General features: G+C 36.3%; 1 protein-coding gene across 2 annotated transcripts in view; it reads left to right on the plus strand.

The window, feature by feature from the left end:
• The first annotated feature begins 1,068 nt into the window (after positions 1 to 1,068).
• Positions 1,069 to 13,392, plus strand: part of rhbdf1b (rhomboid 5 homolog 1b) — a 43,256-nt gene continuing 30,932 nt past the window's right edge. For both annotated transcript variants that reach the window (XM_084433457.1, XM_084433458.1), the window contains exon 1: positions 1,069 to 1,351. The gene's annotated coding sequence lies outside the window, so the exon portion shown is untranslated. The remainder of the gene's footprint in view (positions 1,352 to 13,392) is intronic.

Here is a 13,392-nt window from a genome sequence, read left to right on the forward strand (position 1 = left end):
TTTCCTTCACGCGCAACTGAAAGTGCAATGATGGTTACCTTGATCTTTCCACATGATAAGGCAAAAGGAGACATCTGACCCACAGATATCATCTTGTATTGCATGAAAGTCACATAAAAGCACAATTTGATATTTTGCACAGCTTAATACTTCTGAACATCCAGAACATTGCTCAAGCTTTTATGTAATGATGACTAAACATTCAAGAATAAATGTATAATAATACATGGGGAATGTACATCAGCTGTTGAGTTTGTGGTCCTACAACCTGGAAGAGAATTAGGATTTTCAAGCTGAGGGTTTCCTCCGGAATTTCCTGTGTTTTTAAAATAGCAGTTTTGGGTGCGAATATGTGTAAAATACGGTCTGCGATTGACTTTACTTCAAGAGATTTCATAATTGTTGTACATAAATTATACATATGCATACCTCACGTTAAATTGGATTTGTTTAAAAAAAGAAAACAAGTTAACAATATAAATGGCCTGCCACAAATATGTAAGTTTGAGTGCTTGACTAGGCCTACTCAAACCAGTGCATGCCTTTTATAGATAGCAGCTTATGAACAATGGCTTCAGAATTATAGCCTAACACATTTTTAAGACTTTCTAATAGAGCTATTCAGGCATGTTGTCAGTTTGTAGGTCATCCTTCATGGGAATTTTCAGTGGGGTTTTAGAAATGTGGTTTTCGGTTTAGGAGTAAAATTAGTTTTGCTTTTACTTAATGAGGCTTTGACATTTTGTTCTACATGTTATAGGCTATATAGATAGAGTGGCTATATTATTGTTAAATTATGTTAGAGGTTCAAATGAAGACCGATATTTTAGGACGGGGAAAATAGTCCCAAAATAGGCTATCTTGATATCATCTCAAGGCAATGTGCAGGCATTGTATGTTTATTCTAATGCAGCACTTGATGTTCCTAGCTTTAAATGACGCACAACAGCGGTTTCTGTATCCTTTTGCGGTTAAACTAGAAGGCGTCAGTAGATAACGCCCATGGGTGCCGCTGATTGGTTAGTGACATCTGCACGTCTATGTAGTCTCCGCCCACTCGGGTTCTTTCTGCGCGTGTGGGTGTATTTTTGCAGCTTGAAACTGAACTAGACTGAAACTGTCCGCCCTGTGCTGGGCTTCAAGAGTGGGAATTTACGAGGCTGGCAGCATGGTTTTTATTTACAGCGTTGTCGCAAACTTTGGATTTAGGATTTGACTATGTAAAATCACATTTCTTTCGTACTGTTTAGTTATGCTTTGACAATATATTTCTTCTGCGAAGAAGGCGCATCACACTAAACGCCGGTTGATGAACAAACCTAGTCGCTGAGATCTGAAAGTCCATCAGAAGGTATGGCTTTATTTTAATGAGACTCTTTACGTTTGGTGTTTTAAAGTTGCACACATGGTAACAGATGTTGCATCTTTATTGGTTGAGATTATAGGATGTGTGTCAACTCACGTGCGGCTGGATGCATCCTCCTAAGTAATTTGTTTACATAAAGAACAGCATATTGCCCGGGCTTGTGTGCAGAAGTAGGTTACATTGCACATAAATTTTTTTTCTAAATGATTACTGTCTTACAAACTACTGAGCTGCCAACCTAGATAGCATTTTGGGTCACCGTATTTGCCTGTTGTGGCTAAAAAAGATGTCTAGGTAGGAAGCTCGAGGTTTCTAGACACAGCCCATAAATGTGTGCTACTGTAAAATGATTTTGCAAAGCTATTGCATGCATCTGTAATCTGGCTGCATGATAATCTGCAGTTGGTGGATTAAGTGTAACGAGTGTCACTGCTTTAGTCATTTTAATGGACACGGATTCTCCTCAGTCTGTCTGGGGCTTTTCTCCATGTTCCAGAAGAATAAACCACATAAGAATGTCAACAAAATCCAACAACATAATATTTCTGTTTTATATTTTAAACTGCTTTTTGCCATTTGTGATTTGTCATGTTCTCAGGACAATAATATTTCTCATAAATGTCAGGTTTGGGCAAGATCTTACATGTTTTAAATGTTTCAATGTTAACGCTTTACAATAAAGTATCATAACGTTAGTAGCCTAAGGCCTAGTTTCACATACAGGGTTTTAGACTAGGCCTTAGGTCAGTTAGGACATTTAATAGCTTTTTTTAAAACATGCCTTAGAAAAAACATTACTGGTGTGCATCTTGAGATAAAACAGGGATAGTTCACCCAAAAAATAATCATTTACAGTGTCATCATTTACTCGCCCTCATGTTGTTACAAACCGGTTTGGGTTTCTTTATGCTGTTGAACACAAAATAATATATTTTAAAGAATGTTGTTTACCAGACAGATGACGGGAGCCATTGACTTCTATAGTAGGAAAAAAAAGAAAAAAAAATACTATGGAAGTCAATGGGTGCCGTCAACTGTCTGGTTACCAACATTCTTTAAAATATCTTCTTTTGTGTTCAACAGAAGAAAGAAATTCATACAGGTTTGGAACAACATGAGGGTGAGTAAATGAAGACAATTTAAATTTTTGGGTGAACTATCTCTTTAAGCCTTGACTGCGAAACCGGGTGTATATTTATTAGCTAACACTTAGGAAAAATGAACAATATATATATATATTTAAGCATGTATTCATTTCTGTTAACGTTAGTTTGTAAAAAAGCTAATTGTACATTGCTTGTTAAAGTGTATTAACAAATATTAACAACTTAAGTTTAAAAAAAAGTATTAGTAAATGTTGAAATTACCATTGACAAAGCTTAGTAAAGCTGTAGAAGTATTGTTCATTGTTAGTTCATGTTAACCAATAGAGTTAAAGGGATAGTTCACTTTGAAATTAATTTTTGATATGTTTTAGCTTACCTCAAGGGCATCCAAGATGTCGGTGTCTTTGTTTCCGCAGTAGTTTCAATTTTGATATTTTTAGGTCAAACCGTTCTTGTCTGTCAGTCATATAATGCAGGTCTATGGTCACTGGCTCAAAACACAAGCACAGAGTCCAAATTAAAACAATTCCCCATCGTCCAAATTAAACAATTCCCCATCATAAGTACACATTGATGGCCTAAGACACGAAACGAGCGGTTTGTGTGAGAAAACGAACAGTATTTATATCGTTGTTATCTCTTGAAAACAGCACACGTCCAAATGATCTGACGGCGCGGGCGGGTATAGATATATACATAGATGTCGCCTTGGCTACTGCAGTTCATTGGAACGAAACCGTAGCCAAGCGACATCTAGTGTATATATCTATACCCGCCCGCTGGCGGGTATAGATGTATAGATGTCGCCTTCGCTACTGCAGTTCATTGGAACGAAACCGTAGCCAAGGCGACATCTATGTATATATCTATACCCGCCCGCGCCGTCAGATCATTTGGACGTGTGCTGTTTTCAAGAGATAACAACGATATAAATACTGTTCGTTTTCTCACACAAACCGCTCGTTTCGTGTCTTAGGCCATCAATGTGTACTTATGATGGGGAATTGTTTCATTTGGACTTGGGGAATTGTTTTAATTTGGACTCTGTGCTTGTGTTTTGAGCCAGTGACCATCGACCTGCATTATATGACTGACAGACAAGAACGGTTTGACCTAAAAATATCAAAATTGAAACTACTGCGGAAACAAAGACACCTACATCTTGGATGCCCTTGAGGTAAGCTAAAACATATCAAAAATTAATTTCAAAGTGAACTATCCCTTTAACTAATGTTAACAAATGAAACCTTACTGTGAAGTGTTACCATTTGTGCCGTTTCATAAATTGTTCTGTTTCATAATTATTTTACTGTTAACCTATTATATAGGCTGTTTAATAGCAGCTTCCATTGTGACAACTTACTCCATATAGTATGACAACAACCCTGCTATCTTTTTTTTCTCGAGCAGTTATTGCAGAATGTTGTCTATGCAGAAATCCTTCATGTTTATGAAAGCTGAATAAAATTTTAGTGGTTACAGCTGCAGGAATGTGCAAGGTGCACATGCAAAGTCAATTCAAACATCGGATGTCCTGAAACTGGTTGTTCTTTCGTTTATTTGAGTGACTACAAATCAAAGCATACTTTTATCAGTGGATGTGGAAAGCTTTTCCCACATACATTTTTTTTTTTAAGTATTTGGCCTGTCTGGACACTATTAAAGGGTCCGTGAAGGTGAAAGTGTAGGAACACATCCTTCAGTACTGCAGCCATTAGTGCTGTATATGAGCAGAGGCGCTAAGTTTCATGGTGAAAAGAACAGGTATGTCCTTCTCAGGGGACCTCAAGGAAGTCTCCTATATCATTTGTATCTGACAATTAAAATCTCTAAATCATTGATTATTCAATAGTGGCTGGACACACAGAGACTGCATGCTGCGTGCAGATTTTTGTGAAGATGACGGGCCAACATTCAACCATCTGGTGACTACAATGCTCACTGAATCTTGTTTAATAGATCATAGATTTGCATAAATAGGCCTATTTACTTTTATATCAAGCTTGGCCATTTTAGAGTTATTGGTTATTCTTATAAGTTCCTTTCTTGTGGGACTGTTGCGATTATTAAATAGTAGTCTGATCTTATTATTATTCGATCAAATCACAATTATTTGAGATAACCGCAATAAATGTTTTGCCAACGAATATAAAAAACACTGTTGTGACAGTCAAAGCTCTACAAAATGAAGTTTTGTGGGTTTAATCACAATGCATTATTATATAATATTATATAATATTATTTTATATTATATAAACACTAATTTTCAAAGCATTAAAGTAAACCATATGGGTCTATTTTATTATCATTTTATTTGTATAATTTGATATATTATAGATATAATTCCAAGTAAATAAATAACATATGAGACTTACAGAGTGGCATGAACAAAACTGAATTAAAATTATTTGTATGAAAATTAATTCAGAATTCATGATATTGACAGGTCTACTTTCATGTGCATGTTTTGAAATAAAAGCTAATACATATCAGTGGCTTTTTTGGCTGCTGTGCTGTATGCATGTAACTAAAGCATCTTGAGATGTTACAGTGTGAGGTAAACTCCTCTGTTGTGTGTGAGTAGTATATGATCCCATTTGTAGATTTATCATAAGCTTGGGTGATTTGAACCCACACACTTTACCATAGCTTTGCATCTCTCAATTTGGTAATAGCATGTCAGATAAATACAGCAATTGACTGTTTCTTTGAATAGGTGTTATATTATGAAATCACAGCAGACTGTACGGCTTTGTTCAGCAGACTCTCACACATCTCCCTCAAGCTAATGTTCTACCTCTTCCTTATGCAAGGTCATATTATTGCTTATGATTTATAATCTTTTAAGATTTCAATTTGATCCCTAGCTGTTTGGTAAGCAGTATACACGTCAGTTTTGCATCAGATTGGACTGAATTTCCTGGCCTCTTTTTGACAGCATTGTTATTGAATTTAGAGTATGGTTCATTCACTATCATTCAAAGTTTTGGGGTTAGTAAGATTATTTTTTAAAGACACTGACCGACTGGAGTAATGGCTTTTAAAAATTTAGCTTTGCTATTAAAGGAATAAAATACATTTTAAAATATAATACATTAGAAAACTTTATTTTAAATTTTAATAATATTTCACAACATTTTTACTGTATTTTTTATCAAATAAATGTACCCTTGTTAAGTGAAAGAGACTTATTTCACTTCATTTCTTTCATAGTCATACCTTTGAACACTTTAAAACCAAACCTAACTTTTTGGGAGCTTTTTTCATAAAGAATGTGCTTTTGCTTATTATTTTTTTCAAAATAAATACCACTTGGTTTGATATTTTAATATTCATTGCAATGATATGCAAATAATTTTCATGTCTGCAACATGCTGCATTTATAATACTGCAAGTATATGAACAATCAAGTGGACAAACGTTTTCTTGCAGCATTCAGGAAGTACAGACTAGTTCAGACCTATCCCAAACTATCAGTTCACAGGGAGTGCTTTCAATTCCAAATTTCTTTTGAGCAATCCGTTCAGTTCATTAGATAATCAACACATCAGACGGATCTGATTTCTTTGTCAGCATAACAGAATTTGATGAGACTTTATAGAGTAATGGATGGTTTGATTTAGCAAAAGGCCTGTTAGTCAGCCATGCGCAGGCAGTATTGGGGGTAACTCATTACAAGTAACCTGGGTTACGTAATCAGATTACTTTTTCAAGTAACTAGTAAAGTAATGCATTACTTTTTCAATTTACAACAAAATATCTGAGTTACTTTTTCACATTTATTGACTGACAGCTCTCCTGTCCCCATGTTGAAACAAATAAAGTGAGGAGGTGGTGTGTGTGTTTTATAATAACTATATTAAATGACACAAATATACTTTATGTATTTAATCTCGCTTTATTAACCAATGTTTTTGCTGCTGACCTTCAATGATCTAATTCAACCATACTTATAAGCACAAATGACTTTTTTTTAACTTGTTGAACTTCCTTCTCTTGTATCCTATGGTTCTTTAATCCAGAACAGCAGCTGAAAGGTTTGTTTGAGCTGCGCCCTCTACTGTACAGGAGTAAATATGTATTTCCTTCAGTCTGAAGCTTATTCATTTCACTTTTGGTGTGAAAGGGCCTTAACTTTTTTTTTTTTTTTTTTTAAACAAACAAGCAAGCCCAGCCCAGGTGAGAAAAAGTAACGCAAAAGTAATGTAACGTATTACTTTTCACAAAAAGTAACTAAGTAATGCAATACGTTACTTATTTTGGGAGTAACGCAATTTTGTAATGCATTACTTTTAAAAGTAACTTTCCCCAACACTGCAGGTATGGTCAATTCTTTTCTGTGAAGTTAATTGAGCACCAGGGTATTGTGTGTGGAAATTAGAAGATGAAAAAATATATTGTTGGATGTTCACTAAAAGTAGATTTAAAAAAAAAAAAAAAAAAAAAAAAAAAATTGCGAGGACATTATGGCATGAAGTAATGGAAATAAAAGCTCTTGTGGTGTGGAGAGTCAAATTACCTTAATTTGTGATATTTTTACCTTTGTTCTTGATTCTTTCTCTCTTTCGTCCTCTGTTTCCTGTCTGCTGAATTTGGAATAAAAAGCAGACTGTGGTGGGTAAACCCCGTGTGTGCATAACCAACTCTTTCTCTCCTTCTCCGTGTCTCTCTCAATTCTGCTGGTCCTATCAGGAAACTACAGGCCCCATCCAGACTCTGTCTGTTGTGATGATATAGGCACGGATGAAAAGACGCTACGTTTGTATTAATTAGTGGACCTCTAGACCTAACATAGGGAACGGGATTGGACTGTAATTTTATTGTTACTGTAAGCTGGTTTTTTTTTTCCACTTTGCTTTGGAGAAAGAAATATTATGAAGAATTAAGTTTATCCTGAATGAGCAGGGGTTTATAATCCCAGTAGCCACAGCAGAGACATGGGTTGTGTCTGGGCCTTAGGACATCACGTGGTAGGACAAGTTCATCTGCTCTCGGGGCAGTCTGTGCGTCATCATATATTTCAGAGGCTTTTAGGCTCTTGTCGATGACCTGAATATTTCAGATTATTTAAATAAATGCCCATCACTGGTGATGAAAATGCTTCTTTAAAAAGAAAAAGAAAATGTATGTAAATTCACAAAGTTTATGTTTTATTCCCCTTCCCCCTCCTCCCACTATTGTGGCTTCAAAACTTTGTACTTTGTAAGTGTTTATGGTAAAGATGATCAGAAGTCCCTCCAAAAGGACTGTGTATGCATTACAGCGGCTTTATAAGGGTATCCTCGTCTTTCGATGAAGCCCCTCCTTCCGAAATACGAAATGTGTTCTGATTGGTTTGCTAGCCCAGTGTGTTGTGATTGGCGAACCGCTTAGAGCATGTTCCGGAAATGTCATGCCCCTTACCATAACACAGAGTTTCATTGGCTCATAAATATTAATGATGGCATCAATTTTGCCATACCAATTCAAGCCCGATTTGAGGGTTTACGAACAAGAGGATCATGCATGAGAGCCTCAGAGCTAAACACTACATTAAGGGTCAGGTTTAGTAACAGCCTGTGCCAGTGCAAACCCTTTTTTGATGTTAAAAATCTACTGCCAGGATTTACTTAAGACACGCAGTAATTAAATAGCGCTTAAAAGGCGTGGACAGGGTTATTTTTGCGGCTGACCTTATCGTATATGCGTTTGTAGGAGTTTCCCTTTTAGATGCAAAATTTATGGGAGGAGAGTACTTAAATGAATAATGCAGGTGATTTACTAAGGTTTGCGCTAGTCAGTTTAATAGTATTTGCGCCATTATTTAACGGCCCAAAAAAAAGCATGTCTTAAACTAGACGCTAATTTGCACTGCTCTTGGAAGATTGCGTTGGTCATTATGGAAATTATCCGGAATATGTCTGTGTTCTTTAATTTGTGCATTGTAATTAGATAACGCACAGATCTTTCCACTACTATCTGCGCTTTGTTGGAATTGCACTCTCACTCTAATTTGCCCTGTTTAGTAGATCTGAGTCCAACAGTGTAATGTTAGCTAGCAGGCTAGCGGAGCCAAACAGTTTTGCCCTTTGTTTTCATTGCAGCAACAACATAAAACGTATTATTGGAACTGTTCATAGAAAACACAACAACAAATAATAAAGCATACTTACAGGTTGTGATCCATAAACAGCTGATTGTCCCGACAAAGTGGGAACCGCTCCGTCTTTCAGGAGAAGCTTTTGTGCGTAGCCGCCATTGTAGTCTCTTAGGATCTGGAAGCTGTCCTCCGTAAAATGTGATTGTACACACAGATAAACACTGCGGTTCCAATCAATGATCCAGTCAATTCCAGGTGGACAAAATCAATCCCGCCCTACATTTTTTCTTGTTCGAAAAGCAGTTTCTCTCGGATATACGTCAAAATAGGGAAGAAAAGACTATCGCAGCTTCCGTTTCATGCTGACTTTAAAGCTCACTTGAAATTTAAATTCTGTCATCATTTACTCGCCCTTATGTTGTTCCAAACCTGTATGACATTTTCTTCCATGAAACTTATAAAGAGATGTTTAGCAGGTTGCCTGAGCTGCTTGGGAACCAGCGGCTGTCAAACTCCAAAAAAGTATCATAAAAGTAATTAATTTCATATGAACACTTTGTGTGATGAAAGTTTATTGTTTGAAATTTAAATGATTATTCATTATAAGTCCCAGTCTGTTTTTAGCCTCTCCTCCAGGTTGATGCATCAAAAAGAAAAATCTTGAAAGATGGATGCAATTACCTCAGAGACATTCACAGTGTCTTTTTTTTTTTTGGAACTGATCTAGTTTTTCCTTCCATAAATATTATAGGATTAATATTAGACCTTTTTGAAAGCATCCTTTTGTTCTTACTGCCAGTAATAAGAATTCTTTGAAGGATAGTGCTTAATGGTTATATTTATAGTCAGATCATATAAATGTACAGTTTACTAGCAGTAAATATCCAAAAACATGCGATTGCATGCGTTTGCAAAAACACACATCCTCAGGCTTTTTGATTCACCCAATAAACTTAGGATAGGTACATGAATTGTGGTCTTATAAATGGTGTTCAATGTTATTTAAAGCTTGTGACAGCCTGCTGCTTCTTGACTGAAAGACTTGCAGCTTTCCTGTTTAAATGGGGAAGAATTTCTACCAATTCCTCCAGAAATAATCACATGTCTTTCTGTTAAAACCCTTGCAGAGTCTAAAGTCTTTTGGGGAGGAAACATTTGGCTTTCGTCTGATTCGAGACCTTGTGCGTCTTTATTTGATCTTGGATGTCGGATGTTTGAAACATTCCTTTTATTGTCTGTTTTCCTTTCAAGCTCATGCACCATCTGCGTACAATTAACATTTTATTTTCATACGGCGTGATCCAACAGAGAAAGTGTTCATGTCAAATTCACAGTGTGAAGATGCCTCATAATGAGCACTATTGTGAAAGCAGCCACTTCTTAGACAAAGGCGGCGATCCACCCCACAGCTCTCGAATGCGACACCATTTGCCCATCTGCAGGGCTACAGATCATTCTTGTGCTTTCCTTTGAATAGAAGCCGTTTTCAACGTATGGTTAAAAGAGGTTTTCATATGAGCACCATTCATGTTCTGCTGTGTAATGCTGGTGCGAGGCTTAGCCTGTTTGAGTTGCATGTTTCTGCATGTTGATGGAAGCTGGGATTGTGAAGTATTAAGCAGAGGAACCGCTCAGTGGCTATTAATTGGGTGTGTTGGACGCACTGGAGAGAACTGATATGTGAACACAGACGGCATTCTTTGTTATATCCCATAGTCAAGCTCTTGGCAGACATGAGTCAGGTAATGGAGGCCAGACAAGTTATTTTTAAGAAATATGCTAAAATGATTACACATGGCATTTCTCTTAAATTTGATATATGGGTCAAAGACATGTCTTTAATTAGTTTTTATTATTTAAAACTTTTCTATGATGAGCATGTTTTTCATTTCTGTATTTAAATGCGTGAAAATAGTTTGGCAATGTTTTTAGGAAAAAACTTTTTTCCCACTGCATTCTTAAATTGCCCCTATTTTGTTATTTCAAAGGTCAATCATTTTGTTTTGGAGATGACCTTTGGCATCCAAGGTATAAAAAAAAAACACTCAATTTTATAATATGCATTGCAGCATCACTTCTTTTCTCACAGTGTCTGAAACAGTTCGATTAAAGGATTCGTTCTCTCTAAACCCCTCCTTTCTAAGAGCCTACTCTGCTCTGATTGGCCAGATGGCCCAGTCTGTTGTGATTGGTCTACTGCTTACAGCGTATGTCGGAAACCATATCAGAATTTCAGTTCCGGAGGCCTCCTTCACTTGTATATACAGTGAAATGAACAGTCATTATGGTGAGCATGCAAAGTGGATTCACAGTGCAGAAAACAGCATCTTATCGACATGTTGACAACACACACACCAAACTCTTCCAGGCCTCAGCTTCAACAATGTTTGAGAGCAGGTCAAAATGTGTTCGCAAGCAGCCAATGAATTCCATAGGCTGGAATTATGCAAATTCGTAACAAACATACAGTACATAAGTGTGTAAGACTGGAATTACTGAGGACTCGTTTAGTAATTCAAATTCTTTTGGGAGACATTAAATCTTTATCGTGCACTTTGACCTTTTACACAGACCTTTTACAAAAACAGCTATATAACACACTACATGAAAGGTAATATTCTGGAAAAATTTAATAGGGGCACTTATTTTTGGAAAAAAATTGTATGCCAACTCAAAGTCATGGATAATTCAGGTTATGTTAATGTCACTTCCCCGAAACCTTAATGATATTTATATTAATTAATAGTTCATGATACTTGACGGTCCTACAAGCCTATAAAGTTGGTGTCCGTCTTACTGGAAGAGACTTAAATCACCGTGGCTTACAGTAAATGTAAATCAGGGACTGGTTTGTGTCTCCACACTTTTTTGACTGCTGTTTCCTGGTGGTTCCACGCAAACGACATCAACATCAGGTTTGCGTTTTTTGTGTGCCATTTATGTGAGTGCCAAATTTACTCATTTATGGTTGTGAGACTTGGCCTGTTTTTGCTCATTCTCTGCACTCATTCTCATTCTCTGTCTACAGTTGTCAGATTAAACGAGCGTCTTTCTGCCGGTTCTTCAATGAATATGGCTCGAAAGTCCCCTCCATTTTCAACCATTATTACGCTGTCGCAATCACAGCATATTAAGTATAAAACAGTCTGCCAGACGAGCCACTCTTTTAAAGGGTTGTCTGTTTTTAGAGTTGAGAACTATATTATTCTCAAACAGCTTCTTTGGCAGTTGAAAAGACTGATTCACGTGGGAGTGATTGCATAATTGAAGGGATTTTCCAGAAGTAAATTGCTTTTGTTTCTGAAATATAGCAATTTTCTTCCCTTAAATGATGTAATGGAAGTGTTGAAGCACTTGTGTCCCTCTGAATTAATGACACAAAGTGACTTTATTAGCACAGTTTTAACGTTTCCATCAAAAGCCAGTGAGGATTTTAACAGCAAAATCAAATCAATACAGACAGCCCACACAGCGAGTCCTCTCCAGTGGGAAATGCTCCAGGCGGCCATCACCCTGGAAAGTATTTAAATGGAGATCACATGCTGTTTAGGCACGTGCGGCAGAAAGTCCTCTTGGCTGGCGATGGACGCAACTGAGACAGAAAGATGTTTGCTGGCAGGTCAGAAGATGGATCTGAAGTCCCCTAGCAGGAACCGTTCAACACCTTTGCTCCTCCCAGCATGCTCTCTGGGATCACCACCAGTGCCACTCTGTCAGCACACTGAAATCCAGGCATACTAACTCTGATGTTTTAAAGCTGCATCACTCTGAAGCACAGCCATGGAGTTTTAATGGACCGTTTTGTTCATTTAAAGAGCCGTAAGTGTGTTCAGTCTTCAGCCAAGAGAAACAGAGGAGCTCTACTGGCCTTGCATAGATTAGTTTAAATTAATTTCAAGATGGTTTATTTTGGTCTAGAGTTGTTTTATTTTTAATCATTATCAATTCATATATTATTCAGAAATACACGTTTTATTTTTGAAAGTCTCTTATACTCACCAAAGCTGCATTTATTTGATCTCAATGACTGTAAAAAGATACAGTACAATATTGTAAAATATTATTATAGTTTAAAATAACTGATTTCTATTTAAATATATTTTAAAATGTAATTTAGAAATTATAATTCAAATCATTCTAATTTGCTGATTTCAAGAAACATATTATAATTATCACTGTTGCAAACAGTTGTGCTGCTTAACCCCCCCCCCCATTAAATAACATTATGAATGTCTTTAATCTCACTTTTGATCAGTTTAATGTATATTCGGTGAATATGTATTTTTTAATCTTACTGACCCCAAACAGCAATACACCTTCTCTAAATTATGAGCATCTTTTTTCTGTATTAAAATTCCCTTTGATATTAATTTCTCCTGATATGATAAAGAAAACTATGGAAGCTTGTTTCCGCCACTGAATAAAACATTTTAAAAGATAATTGCGACTTTTTATCTCACAATTGCGAGTTTACATCTCGCAATTCTGACTTTATTTCTCAGAATTGCGAGATATAAAGTCAGAATTGCGTGAAATAAAGTCAGAATTCTGAGATATAAAGTCAGAATTCTGAGATATAAAGTCAGAATTCTGAGATATAAAGTCAGAATTCTGAGATATAAAGTCAGAATTCTGAGATATAAAGTCAGAATTGCGAGATATAAAGTCGCAATTGCGTCTTATAAAGTCAGAATTCTGACTTTTTTTCTCGCAATTGCGACTTTATATCACGCAATTCTGACTTTATATCTCAGAATTCTGACTTTATATCACGCAATTCTGACTTTATAACACATAATTGCGAGTTTATATCTCATTTCACATTTCTCAGAATTGTGAGA

The sequence above is a fragment of the Rutilus rutilus genome, assembly GCF_951802725.1.
Source record: "Rutilus rutilus genome assembly, chromosome: 16".
NCBI lineage: Eukaryota > Metazoa > Chordata > Actinopteri > Cypriniformes > Leuciscidae > Rutilus > Rutilus rutilus.